Below are 26227 nucleotides of genomic sequence, written 5' to 3' on the forward strand. Positions count from 1 at the left end.
ATTAGATTTTGAACATTTCTCTGATTATCTTATTATCTCCTAAAATATACAATAGCCCGAATTATGGACGTTTGGACTTCTCCTAGCCTCCGAAAATACTTGTCTGCGCTAGCTGCGTCCTTTTGGTCGAACATTCTGTCAGGAACGAGGGGCGGACTGACGGAGGCGGACGCACTCACTAAAACACAGTATTTTTAATAAAGGAATAAAACAAAACAAAGAGACTTTAACAGAACGAAAACAAACAGGGAGCCAAGCAGGCTAAACTAAACACGGGGAACTACACAGGGCAACGGACGGACAGACTAAAGAGTTAATGAAGTAACGATAAATGAAAAGAAACTACGACATGAAACAACGACTAAGAAAACAAACACGGAGAAGCTGTGGAGACAGACGGACAGACTAGAAAACACGACCGACTAGACAAAGGAGAAAAGAGAAATGTTCGACAACAGGAAGTGAGGGAAGGGGACTTAAATACACAACACAGACGAGACGCACCTGGACAGATAACGAGGAGGACGGGTTAACACATGACAGACGAGGAGGCGGAACAAAGGCGGAGACAGGGGCGGAGACAAGGACAATAACAAACAAAGCCATGTGCAAATAAAGCACATGGCGGGGACAACAGACTTGACAGGGCGAAGGCGTGACAATCTTTTATATTCATTAATATTTGTTCATTTGTGTGAATCTGAAATCTAGTTATATCTGAGCATATAAATAGCAAATTTATCACCTATGTAATTCACTATACAAGGAGTGAGAAACTATTTGAATTTCAGCCATGCTGTTTAATAGTGTTTCAGAAAATCTCCATTTTCTTTTGCCCACATGTGAAAAGTGACAAAAGCATTTTCAAAAATCTCCACCTTGGAGAGTGTTTTCAAAATCCTCAGTTTCAGTGACCTAAAACTGTTTTTGTGTGGACGGGAGGCCAAAAACCATTTTTTAAAATAAACAGATCCCTGTGACCGTGGCACAGACAGAACATGCTGCTCTCCCCACACTGGAGTGAGGTGCAAATACTCGATGGCTCTTAAACAGAGAACGCGCTTGTCATTTTTTCGACAGTCCTTACACACCTCATTTTTTATGTCAGTTATTTTATTTAGGCAATCAACAGCCAAAATTTAGCTGTCCATTTAGTTCTGCAGCCAATGTAGTCTCAGTCCCACCAACAGGGGTTTATTTTGCAGCGGTGTGTTGAAACACTAGGGAGCAGCTTACAGCTCTTTTAGATATAACTTATGTTAGCACTATGTCTTGTAGAAACTATATTTTGTTTCCCCCACAACACGTGGTGACAAAAAAAAAATACAATACATCTGACATTATGATAATTTCATTAACAATAAAATTAACAAATGATTCGTTGACTATAAGACAAATATAGAAGTCCTAAATAAGACTAGTCTGTATATTAAACTTAGGACATCAAGTAAAACAATGGCAGCAAATTTGTTTTAACAAAATTATTATAATTTTTCTGGACATACATTAAATATAGTAAGGTGATGATTAGACTTTTAGACCAATAAGATGCATTCACTCAAGACATAGATAAATAAGAAGATAGTACGACAGTTCATAATATAAAACAATATTTGCACAATACACTGATATATTCTGCAAGTATCCTTTGGTGACTGGCTTAAAAATGACTAACAACAAAGTTCTTATATCTGAATGACTGCAGTTAAAAAGGATTGACAAGTACGATATCTTTTCCTGGTTCCAAATTTGGGCATCAATAGTAACAGCCGCCCTCTGAATCCCCCTGCCCTGAACTTTTCCTTAATTTGACTTCATGAAATTGGCAACCCTAGCAGAGAAGATCAATGGTTGTATTCAGCCAACACTTCAAGACATCTACAACAGCAGAGTGATGAAGCATGCTGGTACAATTACAGTTGTCCCCTCTCATCTTGGACATCACCTCTTCCAGGGCCAGAAAAACCAGGACAACCAGACATGCCAGCAGCTTCTTCCCCTGAGCTGTAGTACACAGTAACAACAGTGGAAACATTGCCCTTTAAACATTAAGCTTGAGAAACTACAATTCAGAACCCATACCTTACTTATATATTACATGCTCTGTAATATAGGCACAGTATTTAAAATGTTATATTTGTTTTATAATTCTGTAATTTGTCTTGGTGGGTGCACACAGGCATGTCCAACATACTTGGTGAAATAAAGTGATTCTGCTAACATACAACAGATGATTTTAAGCTTATAAAAACTATATAAGAAGTACCCATGAGAAAATGATCACTGAGTATTGATTAGTTTTTTATTTTAGCTGTATCTAATAAACAAAAAAAAAATCTAATATATAATAAATAAATGTAAAAAATCACTACAATTCCTTTCCTACAACTCCTTACTTGTGTTCTGAGAAGGGAGTCTGTAGGGCTGAGGGAAGAGAAAGAACTCTGAGAAGTGAGTGTCTTCCAGCTAGAAAGCTGGATCCCCTGACGAATGAAGTTGTGACTGACAGATAGAACTGAGGGCCAGGGAGGAGTGATGGGGTGGTAAGGGGTCAGTCTGTTCCTCTATCATCAATGAATCAGTCTGTACTATTCATTAGTCAGTTTGTGTTTGTTGGTTTGTCCCATTTGTCAGCCCTTCCCTGCACTAGAGGACACACTTGTCACACATCTGTTGTGGCAGTGGTGGCATTCTGGCACCCTTTCATCACTTTCAGGTCTCCTACCTGACTGAAATGTGAGAAAAAGCTAGTGCCCTTGTCCTCTGCAGCTGGGTGTACTATATTTTTGCTCTACTCCAAACTCAGGCACTAACAACAGACTATGGATGTTGTCAAATCTGCTTTGTAGCAAGGTGCCTGCAAGTGTGTGGATGTCAGGAAATGCAGTCAGTTTGCTAGTGTGTGAAAGCTCACTCTCAGAGATGCAGTGCTAGGAGCAGGTGTGCTTTTAGGAAGGTTGTTAGAACATTCAGCGCTCCAGCACAGTTACAGCCAAGTTCAGTCTCTACACTACACCATGCTGGGATCTAGATCAACATCTACTGATGCTTATCATAAAACAGGCTTTGTTGCAAAAAATGTGTGGTCAAAAAAAGGTAAGTGTAATGATGGCTGGTAATATGTCCAGCATCTGCTAGCTGCCACTTTCAAAGTTCATTCCAAATGAGTAGTCCCTTACAGTACAGTACATTTTTGCTCTGGGAACACATAGCTTTTAGATTTCCTGGTAGAGGGATCAGATATAAAATGGTCACTGCAGAGCATGTGGATTCATAAGCATGCTCCCAGTCTGAGTTTTCTTTTACCCTATGGGCCTTTACTCTGCTACTTTACACCTGACCATTACAAAGACCTCACTCTCCACTTCACTCTACTTCTTATCGCCATATCTAAACTCTCATTGCCATATCTATGGGTTATCTCTGTGCTCACAGCTATTTATCAGCCTGATACACACACACACACTCGACCAGCCATGGATCCTGGAGGCAGTCGATCCCCGAAAGCAGATGCCTTAACTTACTAGTCAAAAATATGGATACAGGTTTCCTTATTTCCACTGTTTAGATTAGCAATGAAAACACCAAAAACATGAATCACAGAGGATTTTTGGAATTCCCAAAAGAAGTGTTAAATCGAAATTTCTCTTTAAGATTCTTTAGAGCAGCTACACGAACAAAACCCACTGACAGGTGAAGTCAATAGCATTGATTATCTCATTTTCATGACACTGGTCCTGGGGTGGGATAGATTAGGTATCAAGTGAACAATCAGTTCTAGAAGTTGATTTGTTGGAAACAGGAAAATGGTGGAAGGATCTAAACAACATTGACAAATTGTGATGGCTAGAGTACTGGGTTAGAGCTTTACAAAATCAGCAGCAGCTCTTGTGGGGTATTCCTGGTATGCAGACACAATAAAATCATTCTGCTTCAAATATCCTACTGCATTTATGATCTACTATATTGTGAACTTGGACCAGACTTCCCAAAATTCATTGTTAACCAGGGGTTGTCTGAGTTTTCAAACGGTCTGAAAAGCACATCAATGCACAAGAGAATGAGAAAGAGAGTCAGCTTTAATGTGCATGTACATTATGAACGCAAAATAACTTATGTCAACTGCCTCTGGTTCACTTTAACAGATCTGAGTTGAGTTAAAATAAAAAGAACAGTATGTGTGAGGCCCATTAGATCTCATAAGACTAAAACTCTCCTCTTAGAATGGCTCAGTGATCCGAGTTAAAAGTGGTACAGTGGTAGACTGTGTGAAATGTTATTCTGTAATGTACTCTGTGTGGATTGCTTTGCTTCATAGCAGAGAAAAGAAACACAAGCTGTTTCTAGAGTATACTCCAAGTGATTTATCATTTTAGCAGACAGGTAAAACAATTAGTCACAGAAGCAGCAGCACTGAGAGGTAGGCTGAGGGGAAGACTTGGGCTTTATTATGCAAAGTGGAGAATTTATGGTGGTTTGTATTGCAGGAATGCCATTGTTGCTTTCTTAGACAGAACAATGGAGGCTTAGTGACTGCAGCTGCACACTTATAACTCTTTAGCTCAGTTGTATTTTTACTTGTACAGCATAATGTATGTTATACAGTTATCGGTATGCATTGGTGGTTTGGTGTAGTACATAGACGTCCCTAGAGTTTTAGGCCAAAGAGTTAAGGGGAGCTGCCGAAGGGGGTTGGGAGTTGAAAAGTTACTAAATCTAATAATAATAATAATAATAATAATAATAATAATAATAACATCTAAAAACAGCTGGTATTAGACTCATCTAATATGCATGCTATTTTAGTTTTTGGTGAGCCTTGTCTTATATGTTCTTCTTCCTCAGAAAAGTAAGAGGTGTCTTTTTTTCTTCTTCTGGGAGCTGTGGGTGCTTCTGAAACAAACATTGCGAGTTTTATGAGTTAGTTGCTTGGCTGTGACTTATTTCATCATGACAGCAGAAACAAATTCTATTATACTGAAAATGAGTGCTGCACTGAATGAAATCAGCTTGTCTTTATATATATATATATATATGATGGCAAAAACAGCATGTTAGGTAGCTAGCTTTCATTAATACAGCATGTTCTCTCTAGCTCTCTCTCTCTCTGCTCACATTTGAAAGATTTGGCTTAATTTTACACAGGTCTGTACTGCTAACCAACGTCAACAACACAACAAATAGACTCACATGAAGGAGAGTCAAACCACTTTTGCTTATGAGGCGAGGATTGGGAAGGCAGAGAAATTAATGAACACATCATGCAGATGAACAGGACTAATAAAAAAAGATGCCCTCTGGAATTCATTATTTCTATAAATGGAAGAAAGTATAAAATTAGAAATACATTTTCCCCCCATGGCTGTTGGAGACAATCTGATTTCTTTATCCTGTTGTTTTTGTCTTGAACAAATCATCCCCCTTAATAATCGAATTGCAACAAATGCTGTTCCATATTGGTTCAATAAAGAACATGTCTTTAAGTGTCCAAATATGGCACAATGTATTTTATAGGACAGCTTATTTTTTGGCTAAAGAAATGTCAATGGGGGCTATAGCGCTATACGGAAGAAAAGGGCTCAACTCTCCACTTGGATAAGCTACACCAATAATAGATCTAACATTACATTTGTCTATATCTGTAACACAAGAAAAGTAAGTTGCTTCAAAATAAGAGCAACTGCCAAATGCCATAAATGTCTAAAAATTCCAGTAAGATGGTATGGTCCATTAAGATTTCATGGAAATTCTTTACTTGACTACAAGAGCAGAATATTTAATCTTTGATTTCTTCACCTATAGAAAAGGAGCTGCACATATAAGTTGATTTGAAGCTCAATGATTTTACTCTGGAAGAGAGTTATACCTAAATATGGCAATAAGCAGAGGCGTTGCATAATGTAAAAAGGTATAGGCCCTGAAAATCTATGACAACTCCAATATGAAATCCTCTTGTTAATAGCATGCAGTAAGATCACAGTGTTCAGTACTTGTCCTTGGCTTGCCTGTATCCTGTGGCTGTGAGAGGTTTGTGTATGTCATTCCTTTATGAGTCACAACAGCAAGAGACTTATGTGAGTCACTGTGGAACAAATCAATACACCTGCATGATGACTTATGGAGTCCAGAAGAAAGGGCTATATCAAAACCATTTCAGCTTTAATAGTATGAAATGTCTGTTTTTTGTATGCAACATATGAAACCATTGTACCAGAGGAACATTAAATGTTGATAGAATCAGAATTAGCTCCCATTACAATTTCTATTTGTACCAAAATGCACAGGCCCAGATGGGTCAGGAACCTACCTGGAATCACTGGGCGCAAGGCAGGAACACACCCTGGAGAGGGTGCCAGTCCCTCATAGGGCGACACACACACACATTCATTCACACCTATGGACAGTTTTTGAGTCGCCAACCCACCCACCAAAATGTGTTTTTGGACCATGGGAGGAAACCGGAGCACACAGAAGAAACCCACATGGACACAGGGAGAACACCCCAAACTCCTCACAAACAGTCTGCCGTAAACGAGAAACCTGAATTACAATATACTGGAACTGTACAGTCTTTAGTAATGAATCCAGGTTCTCTTTTTGGGATCAGACAACAGTCAGTTCCTGCCTTCACTGTAGAGTGACACTGCCTCACCTGCTGGTGTGATGACCTGGGGTGCCATTGCAGATTACAGTTGGTCACCCCTAAGAGTGACACAAGGGACACTAACAGCTCAGCGATATGTGCAGGACATCCTGCAGCCATGTGATGCCTCTCATGGCAAGGCTTCCAACTGGAATTTTTTCAGCAGGATAATGCTCGCACACACATAGCAAGGGTTTCCCAAGAACTGCAACAATTCCTAGACCTGCCTAGTCATCAGATTTATCACCAAATTGAGCATTTATGTGACCAGGTGGGAAGCCAGCTCTGGCAACCTAAGAGTGTGCAGAACCTACAGGCCTGATAACTGATGAGCTACAGTTTTTAATTCTACACCAGCAGGGTGGCACTACAAGGTAGGGGTTTTCAATGAAGTTAAAATGCACATTAAAAGAGTTTTTTGGGGAATTGCGCTAATATCAGCTACGACCTCTCAACATCTTGAGCAAATTCAAGCTCATGTAACACAAACATTGATTTAATTATTATAAACAGAGAACAGGCTGTGAAGTAACTAATCTTAGTCTGCTTGATAAATGGTGTTATTAGACACAGGGGTGAAATTAGCTCGAGTGTGTAAGCGTGTTGAGTGTGTAGTCATTGAGGCCTGATATCACTGTGCTGGGAGAGGGCCCACACCCACTCTACCCCTTTCATCAGAGAATGTGTGTTGTGCTAAAACTCCAGAAACACGCCATGCATCATCATTACAGTGGATGATAATTGTGTCCAACCATGCACCAGAAGACTCCTTGTATAACCTTAAGCCTGTTTCACACAGACTAGCTCTGCATGAATTTACTGCTGCAGCTCACACACAAGTTGCGAGCAAGTTCTACAGACAGGCTTTTGCCAAACGGATACATAGTCAAATCTGTTATTTTGCTAATAATATTAGCCATCCAATGCTAAAGTTTGGGTGCACCGATCAAAATACATTTTGATTTAAATACTGAAAAATTTCAGATTCTGTATCAATTTTTGTATTGTGTGGCGAGGTGGTAGTGGTCAGGAGGAATATACACTAAAGTGATGTAGCACGACTACGCCACCTAAGGGACTTTCACCCCTAGGAAATAAAAAGGGGGCGTTAAGGCCCAGAGGAAAGAAAAGAGATGAGAAAGACACTCAGGTTCGTTCACACCAAGAGGCCAGAGACGTATTTCCAACACTTCCAAATTTATTAACAATAGGTTTTAAAACAATTTCATGTACCCAACAGGACTGGGAGAACTATCAGCAGTAAAATAATTACTAGACAAGAGCAAGTAGTAGAACAGAGCTGGGCTTACCACGGCAGAGACTAAGCTCAGAGGGAGTCCCCTATACCACCACCGTATGTAATCACACCACACAGGTTACACACCCAGTGCTCTACACCGCAAGACGAGTGACCGGGACTCCACAAACCAACCCTATAACCTCCTGCCGTGACCCACAGCTCCTGTCAAGAGACAGTAGCACAGCGTTCCCCACTGCGGTCAAAATCAGAGAGTACAGCAGCAGTAACGACCCAACCATGCAGCACGGTTGCTACCTCGCTATGATGCAAACACCGGAATCCAACCAGCCGACACCGGCAATCCAAGCACAAGCCAACGGTTTCCGATCGTCACGGAGCAAGCCACAAACTTCAGCGACGTTAAACACTGCCAATACAGGGATCAGACGCCGGAAGAGAAACAGGAAATGCCTTGGCAAGCAACCCACCACTGCCGATACATATAGCGCAAGGAAGGCCCGCCCCCCTCATTAATTTGAAAGTCCCACCCCAAAATCCTCAGACTGGGGAGTATAGGAGGTAAAACCAATGGCAGAACTCCATCCTGCTACAATCCACCCCCCCTTTTTGCATCGTCGACCCGACGATGAACGAGATGAAAAAAAAACTAACACCAAGGTCTAAACAGGGCAGACTGTGCATTCAATACAAAACCTAATGGTTCACCTACCACCTCATCGACACTACCAGCTGGGCGGGGGAGATGATGAATATTAGAGTGCTGACCAGCTGTGGAACGAGCAGTCCGTCGCAAAGATGGCAATCCAGAACATGATTGACCATCTAAACACAACAAAGAATCCTGAGACTGAGAACTTCCCTGTGCAGCTATTTCCTCTGGACGCTGATCTACCAATACTCCCCCCAGGGGAACTGTAGGACTGGAGTTACTTAAAACAGATTCATGAGGTGGTAAACCCTCAGATACCAAGAGGCAAATGTCATCTTCTTCGCTGGAACTATCCCCAGGAACTACTGAAATAGGAACCTGAGAATTCCTAGGAGGAGAAGGAAAGGCTTCAGTCCGAACACAAGCTTTTAACATTCTCCGATGGACATGCCTGACCTTACTTAAGTCATTGACTGGGGCAATAGCATAGACAGACCCGTCACCTGAAGGGGCCCTCACCACCCGGTATACTACAGAACTCCAAACGTCCTGAATCTTATGCCGCCCCCGAGTACTAAGATCCCGGAGGTAAACCGACTGTCCTTCCTGTAAGGGTGCATCCCGAACCTGCCGATCATGCCGCTCCTTCCTACGACCAGCAGCTGCTAACAACCGTTCATGAGCTCCCTCAAATGCCAACTTAAGCCTTGCCTGGTGCTCTGCCACCCAATGCTGGGTTTCCCCAGGCACAGGCTCTAGAACTCGACCCAACAAAAAGTCTATGGGAAGCCTAGGTTGCTGGCCAAACATTAAAAAGTAGGGAGATTCGCCAGTGCCCTGATGGGGGGTGGTATTATAACAAAAAACCACCTGTGGCAAATTCGATGCCCAGTCCCGCTTCTGGGAAGATGGCAACGTACGCAAAAGATTATGAAGAGTTCTGTTAAAGCGCTCACACTGCCCATTACCAGCAGGGTGATATGGGGTCGTCCTAGACCGTTCTACCCCATAGAGGCGACATAATTGCTGCATCAGGACACTTTCAAAGCTCCTACCCTGATCAGAATGAATACGGCTAGGAACACCGAACTTAAAGAACCACTCCATCAGCAGTACCTGTGCTACCGTCGAAGCTCGCTGATCCCGAGTGGGAACTGCTACGGTATATTTGCTGAACACATCCGTCATCACAAGCACAGTGTCCAACCCGTTTCAAGAAGGTTCCAACACCGTAAAATCAATAGCTAAGATTTCATTTGGCCTTGATGCTAGCAAATGTCCCATAAAACTATGCGGTACCTGCCCAGAATCTTTTGCAACTTGACACCGCTCGCACGCTTGACACCACTGTTTAATGTCCTCAAACATCCCTGGCCAATAACAACGCTGCCTCACCAATTCTGAGGTCCGCTCAATTCCCTGGTGGCCATGTTCCTGATGCAGGCGTTGCAAGGTCTCCTGTTTAAGAACTGTGGGCAAGATAAGTTGGAAATTATCTTCCCCCCCATCGGAACGAAACACCCGACGATATAACACCCCATCACGTTCCACCAACCGATCCCACTGGCGCAATAGTGCCATAGCGGGCCTAGAGACTTGGCGTCGCTCCGCCGGAGAGGGCTGAACTCGTCTCCGCCAAAACCCCAAAATCTCTCCAAGAAGGGGGTCTGCATCTTGCAGGGACCGAAGGTCTAATGAGGAGTTACTTGGAAAAACAGAGACCACTGACTGAGTTACAAATGCCACAGGACCCACCCGTGAGGCCTGTTGAACTGACGTAGGGACAGAAGTACCTGGAACAACATGCTCAGCCAAATGGGGACCTGACAGATACTGGCGGGACAATGCATCAGCATTCTTATTACTGCGCCCAGACGATACTTTATTTCGAAATCAAAAGCCGCAAGTTGTGCCGACCATCGATGCTCAGTGGCTCCCAATTTTGCCGACTGAAGGTAACTCAGGGGATTATTGTCTGTGAAGACCACGCATTTATGCCCCAAGAGATATTCGCGAAATTTATCAGTCATTGCCCACTTAAGTGCAAGAAATTCCAACTTCATAGAACTATAATTGTCCATATTTCGCTCTGAGGGGCGAAGGCCCCGACTAGCGTAAGCCACTGGCCGAACACTACCCTCATGCTCCTGAGAAAGCACGGCTCCAAGACCACTATGACTGGCGTCAATCTCAAGGATGAAGGGCTGCGAAAAATTGGCGTATGCCAAGACCAGAGCAGATACCAACTTTGCCTTTAGGAGTTCAAAGCTCTGTTCGCACTGTGGGGTCCAAACTGACCCCAGGGCCTATCCAGAACCTTTTTTAGTCTTCGTACCTACAAGGGCAGCCACCAATTTATGCAGAGGACCTGCCAACTGAGCAAAACCCTCTACAAAGCGCCTATAATAACTGGCAAACCCCAGAAAGGAACGCAGCTCAGACACACTGCGGGGACGCTGCCACTGGGCTACTGCCTCTATCTTAGCAGGGTCAGTGGAAACCCCCTTGCTTGAAATAACATGCCCCAAATACCTAACTTCTTGTTGGAAAAAGACACATTTACTCAACTTGGCTTTTAAACCCTCTTTTTGCAAACGCCCGAGAACCTGTTCCAGTCGTTGCAGATGCTGGGAAACAGATGAGGAAAACACAATAATATCATCCAAATAAAGAAGCAACGACTGATACTGCTGATCTCCAAACATCCGTTGCATTAACCGCTGAAATGTGCTTGGAGCATTACAAAGCCCAAATGGCATTCGATTCCATTCAAATAAGCCAAAGGGGGTACAAAAAGCTGTCTTGGACTTATCTTGTTCGGCCACTGGAACTTGATTATACCCACTGGCCAGATCTAAAGTAGAAAACCAGCGGGCTCCTGAAAGGGCATCCAGGCTCTCCTCGATACGAGGCAAAGGAAAGGCATCTTTGCGTGTCTTACTATTAAGCAATCGGTAGTCCACACACATACGCAGACTCCCGTCCTTTTTTTTTAACCAGGACGATAGGGGACGCGTAAGGACTACTACTCTCTCTCACGACCTGAGCCTCCAGGAGCTGATCAATATGAGCCTTTACCAACTCATACTCTGATGGAGGAATACGTCTATACCTCTGCCGAACTGGGACATTATCTAGCAAGGGAATCTCATGGGCAATGAGGTTGGTGCAACCTAGATCACTCTCATGAGCAGAAAAAACTGAGCTATAGCTCTGTAAAAGAGATCTAACCCCCTTCTGTTCTAGATCTGTCAAACCCGATAAATCTAAAGCCTCTATCCCCTTCTGCACTTCGCTATCCACTACTTGGGACGACACCGTGGCAGCAGCGGCTCTAACCTCCATAACCCCAGCCGGTAGGCTAACAACCTGAGCGCTTCTTAAAAAGCCAAGACAGGTATGGGGATAAAGCAAGACTTCTGTGGTCCCTACATTAACTATTGGAATATGGACAGTGCCTCGAGCAACCTGGACAAGACAGGGAGACGTCAACAAACCAGCGGGCAGCCCAGACTCTGAAGGCTCAAAGAGTGCAGACAAGCCACCAGATAGCTCCGGACAAGTGCTAATAACCACCTTCATCACACCACCAGGTATACGCACCGCACCCGGGCCTCGAACCCTTACAGCACCCATCGGGTCCCTAGGAACTTGGGCCGCAGACCGATGACACTGTTGCAAGGCCTCAATAACTGGGCCCGGAGCATGTGCCACTGAAGGCACATCGAAGAAAGAGGGACCATATAAACAGAAAAGCTCCCGATAGCACCGGCTAATAACATTCATCCCCAAGACACCAGGGACTGCCGGCAAAGCACCAGGAGGATCCTTCACAACCAGGATCCCACAGTGAGACATCACCTTATTACACAACAAGACATCCAGCTCCAAATACCCTATGTAAGGAATATCAAGCCCATTAGCTGCCCGAAGCTGTAGCCATTGACAAGACTGGAGACGTTCATAACCCCAGGGTTCAAATTGCTTTGAAAAAAAGCTCTCGGTTACCGTAGACACCATGGAACCCGTGTCTAAAAGACAAGAAACAGTAACACCACCAATTAAAACATCAATCACTGGACAGGAGGAGATTAGCCTAGCCACCGTACCTGCCCTTGAGCCTGATGACACTCCCTCTGAGCCGTGGCTCCGCAGCTCAGCGGGCTTCAGTTTTCCGGCTGCTGGCAGGAACAAGAAGGTCTAGCTAGATTCTGAGGCAAGACCCTAGGAGAAGGGAAAACACGCTCCCCCTCACAGTCACGAGCAAAATGACCTGGCTGTTGACATCTCCGGCAAATAACACGCCCCTGACGAGGAGAATAACTAGGTCCAGAGGAGGTCTGTAATGAAAGCACAGTTCGAGTTAATTGATTAAGCTGCTCTTGCTGACGTTTCAACATGTCCTTTAACTCCCCCAATTCTGATGACTGAACAACACCCAATGGGGCTGGGCAGGCACTTCCTTGTACGCCATACTGTAAACCACAGGCCAATGGTAGAGATAAACTACGTCCCCTTGCACTGCCAGGCAACCCTTCCCTCTCCCATCGGATGGCTTCCCCTCGTACCTCCAGTAGGGTAGCAGTAGGCCGTCGACGAACAAACTGTTTCAACTCCCTACGAAGAGCACCATCCATAACATGCTCCACGAACTGATCTCGAAGTAAAACCCCTACATTCATAGTCCCCTCAGGTGCATGTTGCTTTACAGACTCCATTAAGGCCATTAAAGCCAATGAGTACTCCTGCAAGGTTTCTCCTTCCTGCTGTTTCCTTGAAAAAAAGGCCTGTTGCAAGGTAACATAAGACTGAGAACAGCCGTAAAGCTCTTTCAAAATGGCTAGAACTTTTTCAGGGTCTCCCCTCTCTACACCAGGACGATACTTTATCTCCTCTCTAGCCTCTCCTTCTAAATGATCAAAAATAAAGAACGCCTGATCTTGCCCAGAGAGGTGACGGACTCGCATACAACCCTGTATCTCTTCTACCCATTCCGTTATCCCAATCCCAGTCTTACCATTAAAAAATGGGCACTTTCGATCACGAGGAACTACCACCAGACGCTCAGTAACAGCACTAGAAACAGCAGGCAAAACATCACTCACTGCAACAGAAACAACTGGGGTAGATGCATTAGAGCCAGTGGAAACAGCAGCCATTTCTTGATGTAACCGCTCATTATCAGCCTTAAGCTGCAACACAAGTTCCCTAAGCTGCTGCACCTCCTCCATCCCCACCTAGGGAAATCTGCACCAAGTCTAAGGTCAAGAAAGAAAAAAAACAATATATTTATACACTTTCCTCTCAGTTCCTCAACAAATGCTGCTGCTTTGCCTTAAATAAAACTATATATTAAATACTTATCAAACCCAAAATTAACAGGAAGGAAGTACGTCTCTTGCTCTCAGAGTGTGATCCTGCCGACTACGCCAAGATGTGGCGAGGTGGTAGTGGTCAGGAGGAATATACACTAAAGTGATGTAGCACGACTACGCCACCTAAGGGACTTTCACCCCTAGGAAATAAAAAGGGGGCGTTAAGGCCCAGAGGAAAGAAAAGAGATGAGAAAGACACTCAGGTTCGTTCACACCAAGAGGCCAGAGACGTATTTCCAACACTTCCAAATTTGTTAACAATAGGTTTTAAAACAATTTCATGTACCCAACAGGACTGGGAGAACTATCAGCAGTAAAATAATTACTAGACAAGAGCAAGTAGTAGAACAGAGCTGGGCTTACCACGGCAGAGACTAAGCTCAGAGGGAGTCCCCTATACCACCACCGTATGTAATCACACCACACAGGTTACACACCCAGTGCTCTACACCGCAAGACGAGTGACCGGGACTCCACAAACCAACCCTATAACCTCCTGCCGTGACCCACAGCTCCTGTCAAGAGACAGTAGCACAGCGTTCCCCACTGCGGTCAAAATCAGAGAGTACAGCAGCAGTAACGACCCAACCATGCAGCACGGTTGCTACCTCGCTATGATGCAAACACCGGAATCCAACCAGCCGACACCGGCAATCCAAGCACAAACCAACGGTTTCCGATCGTCACGGAGCAAGCCACAAACTTCAGCGACGTTAAACACTGCCAATACAGGGATCAGACGCCGGAAGAGAAACAGGAAATGCCTTGGCAAGCAACCCACCACTGCCGATACATATAGCGCAAGGAAGGCCAGCCCCCCTCATTAATTTGAAAGTCCCACCCCAAAATCCTCAGACTGGGGAGTATAGGAGGTAAAACCAATGGCAGAACTCCATCCTGCTACAATCGGTTTGCATAATTTATTATTTGAATTGTAATGACATGTCTTAAATTTTAAACTTATTTATTTTTAGTCATATATTTTGTATTGATTACACATTTCCATTGTTAAAATCTTTGTGCAGTTTTATGTAGTCATTTGTGTTGCTGGTTTTTAATTTTTTATTTAGTAAATACATACTTTTTTGTTGTGTTTTGCACACATTTTTTAAATGAACAACAGTATATGAGTCCAAGTGACTTTTTTTGTGTTTCCCAGCAGATATTTAATTGCTTAAAAGTTGCTTGTGGGTGTTCAGAAGACAATATGGTGATTCTCTTTAAATTTCTTGTACAGACATTTTTGTGTGATTTTGTTTACATTGGGTTTTGCTGTGTGGGGAGTATAGAATTATAGAATTAATAGAATAGGCTATTTTCTAAAATCTGTACCATGTTTGGGGCTTTCTACTTTTATTACCTGGTTTCTCTTCCCCCCACTCTCTTCCATTTCCTCACCTCCTCTCTCCCCCACTCACTTGCTCTACCTTTGTCATTTTCTCTCCTCTCTTTCCCTCTGCCTCCTTTTCTATGGATCCCAGAGTGAGATTGGTATTAACTGTACACAATACCTTATATCACCCTAAACAGTACATTAAGCACTACTGTGATTCTATACCATAATTGTGTTCACTTCATAAGCAAATCATTGCAAAATTGCATTGTTGAGTGTTGGCTATAAAGACGTCTAAACAATTCAATAACTGACTTCCTGGGCTAGCTCAAAAAAAATGTAATATTGTGTTTCCCCCAAATTCCATTAGGGCTCTTTGTTTGTGCTCTTGTGCTTTCAGTAAGTCAGCAAACATGAACAGGGCTGATTCATTTTGCGGTGAGAGTAAATTAACTCATTGCTTTATGGGTTTGTCAAACGGCATTTATTCGCATTTAGTGCTAAAATATTGATTCCAGCCCGGAAATTTTTAAATCATTTGCCTGGTGTATTTAATTGGACTATTGAATTTGCAGCATTTGATTAAGTTGTATTGTATTCTGTTATGTCTCTAAGTTATAATGAGTCGCTGCACGCTCTGTAGCTTCAGCAGCTAATGAGACAACGCGCAATCATTGCTCCCTTTAGACTGGCAGTCTTTTAATATGGCAGCTAGTGTTCCCATTACAATCCATCACAGCAGGAGGAGGCTTTCCAGACACTAAATTTGCTGTAAAGTACACATTTGCAGAGCTAATAGGTTGTGCATTTGCTAAAATGTGTCTACAAAGGTGCCTTAATGCTCGAATAGCTGTTTGTTCACACACACACACACACACACACACACACATATATATATATATAAGCGTCAGAATAAAATCCAAACTGAAAGCAGTTCAACTCAGGGCGCAGTTCAACTGAAATTCAGCAAAACACCAAAGACTCTTTAATGTTTTATGAATCCTTTGCTGAAGCACACTGCAAAAAAAAAAAAATAATAATAATAATAATTTTAAAAATGGCAATCGTTGTATTCACTTGTACTGAAAATATCTAAGCATTTCTCATTATGGTGGGAAGAAAATTATTGTAAGAACACTACAAGGAGTAGAATATTTAAAAAAAAATTACCTGTTTTAAATCATTCTCTCTTTTTTATAATCTTTAATCCTTGAGGATGCCTATGGAATAAGCCACTTTTGCTGGGTAAAATAAAATATCAGAATTTAGTTGAATATAAAATAGGATATTAATAGATTTATTAATATCCTTAGAAAACTAGAATTATTAACAAGAAACATTACACCTTTTGCCTAGACAGGAGTCACTTGCTAATCATATTTTGTGGTGCTATAGGTTTGATGTCAGTTGTTTGAGTCAGAGAAGCTCAGTAACAGTGTGGTAAGGGGGGGGGGGGTACGGAATGACAGGAGGGAGACAGAGCAAGGGAAGGAAAGAAAGAGAGTGAACAGGAAAGCTGTCACTCTTCCTCAAACGCTGGAGATAAGAATGTATCAGCAGTGGGCTAATGCACTTTCTTTGACATCGCTGCCATTTGGCTAATGCACTCATATTAGTAATTGATGAAGAGTTCTTCAGCAATGACAAGAAGCCAGTGTGGACAACCACTTGTTACCCCTCTGGGGCCAGATAAGGCAACGGCAGCAGCCTTTAGAGCTCACCATCTGCTCCTGAACAATGCTGTATGATGTCTTAGGCTCTCTGTGAAGCAGCTTTTGATGATTATGCATTGTAAGAAAGCCTTGTTTCTGAAATGGTTAAAATAAGAAAGTAAGTAAATCTTTATTTCGGGAGTGTGCTTCACAATGAAACAACAAAGCCAAAAGCACTAAAAGTAATTCAAAGAATTCAACCAAAATCAAAAGTTACTAAAAGCAACAGAATAAAGGTATGTCTTTAAACATTTTTTAAACACATGTACTGAGAATTTCTAATGTCAGTGGGGAGATTATATTCCACAGTTTAGGAGCATACGCCGCAAAAGCCCTGATGCCCTTTATCTTATGTTTGTTTCTGGCCATCACTAGTAGCCCGTAGTTAGGGGATCTTAAGGGTCTCGCTCTCTCAAGTGGGTACAGGAGCTCAGAGTTAAGTATGCAGAGATGTATGCACTAATATTTGAAAATCAATTCTAAATCTCACAGGCAGCTAATGAATAGAGGCGAGTACTGGTGTGATACGTTCCCTAAGTTTTGTCCTGCAAGCTGCAGACGAACCATGTCCCTCTGACTCAAACAGGAGAACAGTCCAATACACTAGTCCAACCGGGAGTAGATAAAAACATTAATGAGTTATCCAGTGTCCAAAAAGGGCAGAAAAACGTCTAACCTAAGTGAAAATAACCTACAAATCTTACAAGACACAGTTACATGTCAATTGAACACTATTTCAATTGGACAAGAAAGATCAGGCAAGGTTTTGATTTAAAATAACTACTAAAGAAACCATGCAGTTTCAATCATAGCAGCCAAGACTATGGAACAGTTTACCATTGGGCATTATGGCGGCATAATAAAAAAATTATAAAATAAAAACATTAATAAAAAAATAAATAGATTGAAAACATATTTATTTGCTAGCCTGAGACTAATTTAGCTGTTGTTTGTTTGTGGAATGTCTTTATTTATACTGTCTATTAATGAACATTAAATTAACACTAGGTATTATTTTTTACCTTACTACAGCTTCAAAATCATTGTGGTGCTTCTCTGACCTGCAATAGGGAGATGTCACGCTCTCGTCCTGTCATGTCTGTTTTCCCTGCCATGTGCTCTCTCAGCACATGGTTCTGTTTGTTGTTGCCCTAGTCCGGCCTTTGTTCCACCTCCTCGTCTGTGTCTCATTTGTTACCCTGCCCCCCTCGTTATCTGTCTCAGGTGCGTCTCGTCTGTGTTTTGTATTTATGTCCCCTTCTCTCTCTTCCTCTTGTCGGACATTTCACCTTTGTTTTGTGCTCTCCGGTCTGTCTATCTTGTCTATTTCTCATGCCCTCCAAGTCAGTCTGTGTATCTCTTTTGTCTCTTTGTGCGTTTACTCTGTTTATGTCCATGTTCAAGTTTAGTCTGTTTAGCTTTCTTTGTCTGTTTAGTTCTAGCGGTTCAGGTGTCTATTTAGCTCTAGGTTAGTCTGTCTCTCTCTCTATGTTTAGCTCCCTCTACCTAGGTTTCTCTGTCCAGTTCCTTGTCAATCCAGTTCCCTTTCTCTGTCCAAGTCATTGTTTCCAAGTTTCTCTGTCTCAGTCTTTCTTTGTTTAAGTATTCTCTCTAGTTATCTTAGTCTGTCTTTGTATTGTTATCTTGTATTGTAAATAAAAGTTACTGTGTCCACCTCCGTCAGTCCGCCCTCCGCGTTTCCTGACAGGAGAACATAGCTTCTGTCATTGCTACCCTGGGCTCAGCACTGCAGAATATGAACAGTAGAACCACCTCCCTCCCCTTAATTTTAGGAGAATTCTATAAAAATGAATTACATTGTGCAATGATAGGGGGAGCACTGGTACAAAAAAAAATGGCAGGGGAATGGGCTAAACTGAAGGCTGCAACTCCAGTTACAGCCTTCAGTTTAGCCCATTCCCCTGCCATTTAATTATAGTCTGGGATTGCATGGCCATGTGCATTTTATTTACCAGTTAGCAGGTTACCACTAGGTTTTTTTTTTGTTTGTTTGTTTTTTTTGTACCAGGTTGCAAATGTGTAGCTGCTCCAGTACTTCTCTATAGAAATTATACAATCTGAAATGAAAACATACACACTGTACACAATCAATATATCAATATATAGCATGTGTGTGTAGAAACGGGTGTGTGTGTGTATATATATACACACACACATATAATGTATTATGTATGCAGTGCGGTAGTACATCTGTCTACTGGTGCTGGCCTGGCAGCAGTGGCGAAAGGGCAGTGAATTATTTCCTCTGTGAATGCTAAACCTTTGAAGTTCATCCTGAAGCTGTGCGGCTCTGGTCGGTGTCTCGGCCACTCTTATCCTGCTCGAACACACCTGTGGTGGGCTTGGCCACTGCTCTGGGGGGAGACTGAGTGAGACTGATCAGAGTAGATAACCTTTAAAGCGGTCAGCCTGTGGGTCCAGTGAGCTGGGAGTGTGGCCAGGTCTGGGCAGTGGTTTGGCAGGCCCCTGATGTCCACACTGAGCTCAGCTCGGTTTTGGGCTCCAGGCCAGTGCTGCAGAACCATGCATGTCTGGAGGATTTGCATTTTAACTTAGCAATGCTTTATGATGGAGTGCTGCCATGAATAATATAATGTCCACAATCTGACACTGACAGGACTGTGATATGGTCATTCCAGGACACTCAATACAGATGCAAGCTTTGCGCTATTGACTATTTGGGTTAATTTTTTGTATAAGTAAAAGGATTAAAGCCAAAGTATACCAATGGGACAAATGCTAACAAACGCTATACAAACATTTGACTGTTGAACGACTGTCGATTTGTAGTTCATTTTATTTGGCAGTCCTTTTTTAACATTCGTAGGAAAACTGCTTGTGAAACATTATGAAAACATTGTTGATGCTTGTTGATGTTTACTTGTGTGTTGAACTCACTCAGATATTTCTGCACCATAAATTAGCATGGGTTTTTTGTCCAGAATGAATTGTTCTTGCTTTTAAAAAAAGCACATCCACACATTTCTCTTTTACTTCTTATTCTGAATTTAGGCTTTATTCGCACAGCTTGCTGAAATGAACAGGTTACTTAAATGTGATTTGTCCACTTTGAAAGTAAGAAGTGACCAAGGATGATTTTACCCCATTTTACCCCTGGGTCCTACCACTTAGTCCTACCCCTCACTTTGCTTAGGGGTAGGGGTGTGTTACTTCTTGTTGTGAAGGAGCTTTAGAGCTGAGGGGGAGGGCTATATGCCCCTTGAAACCTCTATTTTTCAGGGGCCCAGTGAAAGCATTTAGCACCTGCGGCTGCTGCAGTATTAAAGAAGGAACTGGAAGTTTCAAACAAAAAGCCGCCAAATAAGAAACTGAATTCAACTTCATATCACACAGAGTTAGTGTGGGTGATAATACTTAATTGTGGAATGCATATTATGTCATAAATTGACTTACATTAAATTCCACATACACTTCTCTAATAGCACTGCAGACTGGCAGGAGAACACAACCGAAACGCTGCCCATTGTGTTCTGATGATATATCAGTCACTTGAAAGGTTGTGGTCCCGGGAATGTTTTTAGACATGTGAAAGAAGGATGGGTGGGAAATAATTGTGCTTGGTTTCACTGATATGTCATTCTTTCATGTCATCACATATTCAACATAGTTTGTGAGAAATTACAAAGCAAAGAGTCTCAGCTTTTTCAATAAACATAGTCAAGGTCTTTCTCAAAATGTGCTTCAAGGAATCAGACCGTAATAAAATCACTGTGACTTGTAGTTGTTTACACCTGGCTTTGACCCTCAAATAACACATTAACAAGCTGTGATGGTTGTGAAATACTTAATTCTGACCAATTTGATCTTGATCCGGTAATGTTAATTAGACAGACGCACTGGTCCAGAGCATTTTACAATTTGAATCATTATATATATATATATATATATATATATATATATATATATATATATATATATATATAGTATTTATTTATTTTTTCTGTCAGCATTATTAAGTTTATGTCACGCCTTCGTCCTGTCAGTCTGTTGTCCCCGCCATGTGCTTTATTCGCACATGGCTATGTTTTGTTTATATCCTTGTCTCCGCCCTCGTCCCGCCTCCTCGTCCGTGTCATGTGTTAGCCCGTCCTCGTTATCTGTCCAGGTGTGTCTCGTTTGTGTCTTTATTTAAGCCCTCTTGTGTCACGTCCTGTTTGTCGTTCATTTCACATTTCTCCTATGTCTAGTCAGTCGTGTTTTCTGTCTGTCTCCGAAGTTTCCTCTGTCGTCGTTTTGCTTCGTTGTCCGTCTGTCCCCGTTTACCCTGTTTATTTCTTAGTGTGTAGTTTAGTCTGTTTTCCTTTTGTTTAAAGTCTGTTTTGTTATTTTCAGTTAAAATAAACGTGTTCTGTGTTTTAGCGAGTGTGTCCGCCCTCCTTCAGTCCGCCCCTCGCTCCTGACAGTTTACACCCTAAAGTATACTACTTGATTGTGCTCATGAGTGGTGCTGGGTCTAAGCATTGATCAGATCACTGATCACTGTCTGGAAAGAAAATTCAGAACACTGAGTATAACATATACATTGTATTGAAACGGGGTGTGGGAGTAGTCAAGGAGCAAAGGAGGGAGGTAAGTGCAGGAGATTTTAATAATAATAACTTACAGGAAACTAGACAGAGGGACACTAAACACAAGGGCTAGACTACAAACAGGGCTAAACACTAAACAAGGACTATACAGAACTAAGGGGTTAAATGCTAAACACTAAACAAAGCAAAACACTAAACAAGGAATCTAAACATGAAACACAAGAGTTAAACAAGGCTAAACCATCATCATCATCATCATTTTCTTCTTCGCTTCTCCATTTCAGGGTCGCGGTAAGGCTAAACCCAAATCATTAAACATAGACCAAGGCTAAGGACCATGAACAACCACATACATACAATGACCCACAAACAAGAACCACTGACAAGGACTATATAAAGACAACACCAACAAGAAACACCTGGGTACTAATTAAGACAAATGACACTAGAAATAAAAGGGAAGGGTATCACATGACCAGGGAACAAGCACGAAGCAGACACAAGACAGGGGGAAACAGTCACATGACAAGAGGAGCACAAACAAGGAACAAAACACAAAAGAGCATGTTACATACATTTACATATAAATAATATATAAAATAAAATACAGTATATAGCAAATACACAACTATTTGTAGACAACCCTATTATAAATTTGTAGTGAGCTACTATAATTTGCGCCTATAGTAGACATGTTTTATTGTACTCACATCTGGTATAATCTTCATTAAAAAGAATGCCAAAACGAGATGCTTTTGAGCAACAACTGCGCATGCACATGAATCACCTTACCCATTGTCAAGCTTTTGCTTGAAGCCCAACAGCAATAGGTTATGAGCTGTAGTGGGACTACATCCTCTGGAGAGATCTACCTACATTCAATACCTTTGGGGTGAGAAGAAATTGTGCTTGTGATCCAGAACAAATTCTGTAGTACTTGTACTCTGTAGATCTAATTAATACTCTTGTTGTGGATTGCCATCTATTGGGAATTATTCAACATTGAGTGTGCAGTCTAATCCGGTCTTCCTAGAGTAGCAGAACCAATAGTAAAACAATTGGAATATTTGTGGTAGTAAAAGTTATTTGAAATCCATTTACTATAAGATTTTTTTTTTTCGTCATAGAGAAACATTTAATCTGGAAAGAATCTTTGATGAGGAACCCTTAAAGAACTATTTTTTGGGGAATGGCATAATCTGCAAAGTGAGATGAAGGAGCAAACATAGGTTTGTCATTGGTAAAAAATCTCTTTGAATGTTGTGTTTGAGTGTATATAGTATTAGTTTCTTGTTTATTTATTGCCACAGTGAGAGGGTTCTAAAGCTATGACCAAAACACAATCCAAGACTGACCTTTGCCTGAAACAAAGTAACCTACTGTTGACCTTTGCTGTAAAAGGAAGAAGTGGTCTCTCATCACATGTAAGAACCATAAGTCATCTACTGCTGGCCTTGGTGCAGAAGGGAGACGCATAGACATTACATTCTCTGTAGCCCCAGGTTATCAGGTAAAGGACTGTCCACATCACTGACATTTTGTCATATGTTTGCTGATAAGAGGCCTCTAGAGGGTTCATAGGCTGCAGAAACTTCATTGTGAATGTGCAAGCATGTTAGGAAATCGATAAATGATTTAAGCAAAGACACTAATCTAGAGAGAGAAGAACAATTTAATAGTTCAAAAACTGTCCCTTGATGTAACAGTTATTTTCCAATTTTAAAGTTGTTACCAGAAACGGTTCTTTATGAATCCAAATATGGTTCTTCTACACCACCACTCAAAGAATTATTTTTAGTACCTTTATATTTAAAAGGCTATAAAATCTGGATTTTTCACTGGAACTAATAAATACAGTGTATGAGGAAAGAGAAGAAATGAGCAGAAAGGCAGAGGAGACTAATTTTTATGGTATGGTTTTAAGACCACCAGCAGCAGCAGTAAAATGTCACCTCATTGTCATATGTCAAGGAGTTTTGTTAGTTTCAGACAAGCAACTTATATCTTCATGCTACATGAAGCATTTGCTCTCCAATTAATTCTACTTCAAATCTGCTCAGTTGCAACTGTTGTGCAGTGTCTGGACTTTGTTCCTGAAAATTACTTGCTTTTCTTGAAATTAAGCACTATTCTTACACATCTCTTACACAGTATTACAATCTGTTTGGGGATCTGTGTACAGATTCTAAGAGCTGTGTATATTATATGGTTGAGCCATAACAGATGACTCCTATATAATTAACATCATATAAGAAATAATCTTGGAAGGCTTCTTTTGTTGAAGGACCAAAAATAGTGACCTGCCAGCTTCAGTAATTATTATCTGGAGATTAGGGTACTGCTTAAGCTGTGTTACAGTGTCTGTAATAGAAATGAAAAAGGGCAGGTTTGTGCAGACGCAGTCATGTAGAATATTCACATGACAGAAATTACGACTTGAGTACTGCGTTATTACAGTTGGAAGAGCTGAGCAGAAGAAAGTGACTTAAGGAAGTGGCCCTTTTAGATGTGCTTATTCAGAATGTTCTACACCCTGTGAATTCTTATTTAATGCAAGGTATTTACTGTGTGAACAAGAGCACTAAGAGACACACTGGTTTGTTGGCATAGCACAGTGGATGACCACTGCTGTCCAAACTAGGTTTCAGCTTCTGGCTCAAGCAAGCACAGTTAATCATGCCAAACAGGGTAGCCTTGCCAATCCTTGGGCAAGCCTCCTAATGCTACAACCGATTACCAGTGTTCCATGATCAACATTAGTAGTTCTGGATAAAAACAAAATGCCACGAATGTCAGTATAATGACTGGTCAAATTGCTTGGGAAAACTGAATGCTGTACTACTTTTTGCTTACAAAAATCTGTATTACTTAAAGGATTTTATAAAAAGTGTGTTGGACTAAATCACAAGCATCACCTATAAGAATAAATATGAATACAAGATGCATATGGAGTGTAACCAAAATACTGAACTGTTTAAATATAATAAGATGATATGGTTATTCAAAATTAACATTCAAATTCTTATGTCGGGTTTAAAGCTCCGTAAATATCCCACTCCTCATCACGGCAGGTAGATTAAAATGGTTGTGTTTGGGTGAAAGCCTCTGATGTGCCGGGCTGCTCTTACTGACCTTCTTGCAGTGAGAAAATGATTAGTTGACCCCCCCATTCTGGCACATGCTGAGGATCAGACTGAAGGAGAGAGGAGTACACACACACACACACACTCAAACACACTTGCACACACAGGACTATTATTCAGCACTGAAACATTGTTAAAGACAGTGTTTTACCCATTCCCTTGACTCTTGCACCATGTTTCAAGGGTATTGTGTCATTTAGGCATTATCTATTACAGGGACGTGCCAATGTTTTTCAGCCTGAGTCGGTATTACAGAAACATTCTTGAGTCTTATATACAGAAAGCATAGCAATGTGACAAAACAACCATGCAAATATTTGACAGCTAAACACACTTGGATGAGAACATAATTACTACTTAATTTTGTTAAACAAACTAAAAGATGCCTGAATTTGGGTAGCATCATTTTGGGAGTCAGGGGAAGAGAGAAGCCAATCCTAAACCACTATGGACAGGAAGAGGTCATTTATGATCTTTTGGACTCCTAGACAAAGATGGCTATGACAATGCTGGGATCACAAATTTTTTATATTTACTAAGTAGAAAAATGAAATAACTCAGCAGCAGATATTGATTAAATTTAATACCTATGGAGTATTTCTTTGGTAGTGCCACATGGAGGTTCCAGAACTGAGGTTAGTAGTTCTAACAGCAGGGTAATAATATAATAGTGGATAATTTTTCCTTCAACAACATTAAACATTCAGTAACGCTGCATGATAAGTCTTTGTTCTCAAAGGCCCAGTTTAGATACTTCTGAAGTTGTATTGACCATGCATAAGCTCTATTCCTTCATAAGCTATATTAGCAATCATTTGAGATCTGCTGTGTGAAATTGCATTATCAGTTATGCTAAGTGGAATACATGGAGGGGTCCCAAGTTGACCAGCATCTAGTATTCAGTAAGTGTTTTGCCCTTGCAGAGACGGTTCATTAAAAGTTGATTTCCGAGCTTGATTGGATTTATTGCATAAAGCAAAAGTAATAATGCTTTAATCTGTGGCCATTTAGTCCCTGTTTATTTGCTGAGTGAAATATTATTGAATTGATCTAGCCTGTGTGAGCATTATGTGATTGCTAATTTCTTGCCATGCATGTTTTTTTTCCTTTGTAAATGGGGCATACATGTTTATATTATATACGCACACATTATATTAGTACATTTTTTTTCCTTGTTTTGAAATATATATTTTATGTATGTAAAATTATACTAAATTATTTGAAGTCTAAATGCCATCATTAAGTCTTCGCGAATGTTCTGAGGAACTGTAGACCTCAATAACCCTGAGGATCATTACTGTGGCTTTTTGTGACCTGTAGACTATCCATAGAACATTAATGATGCTACACCACATACACACACACACACACACCAGGTCAATCAATCAGTTAATCAATCAACAATTCATTCATTCAAGGAGCTAATTAAGATGCATTAATGAGCATAGCAGTGAGAAGAATCAGGGACATTGTAACAGGTCAAACAATTTAACTATATATGCATGTTGCACTTGTGGGTTTGTGCTTGGTCTCTCTGTCC

The sequence above is a fragment of the Hoplias malabaricus genome, chromosome 4 (genome assembly GCF_029633855.1).
Source record: "Hoplias malabaricus isolate fHopMal1 chromosome 4, fHopMal1.hap1, whole genome shotgun sequence".
Taxonomy (NCBI): Eukaryota; Metazoa; Chordata; class Actinopteri; order Characiformes; family Erythrinidae; genus Hoplias; species Hoplias malabaricus.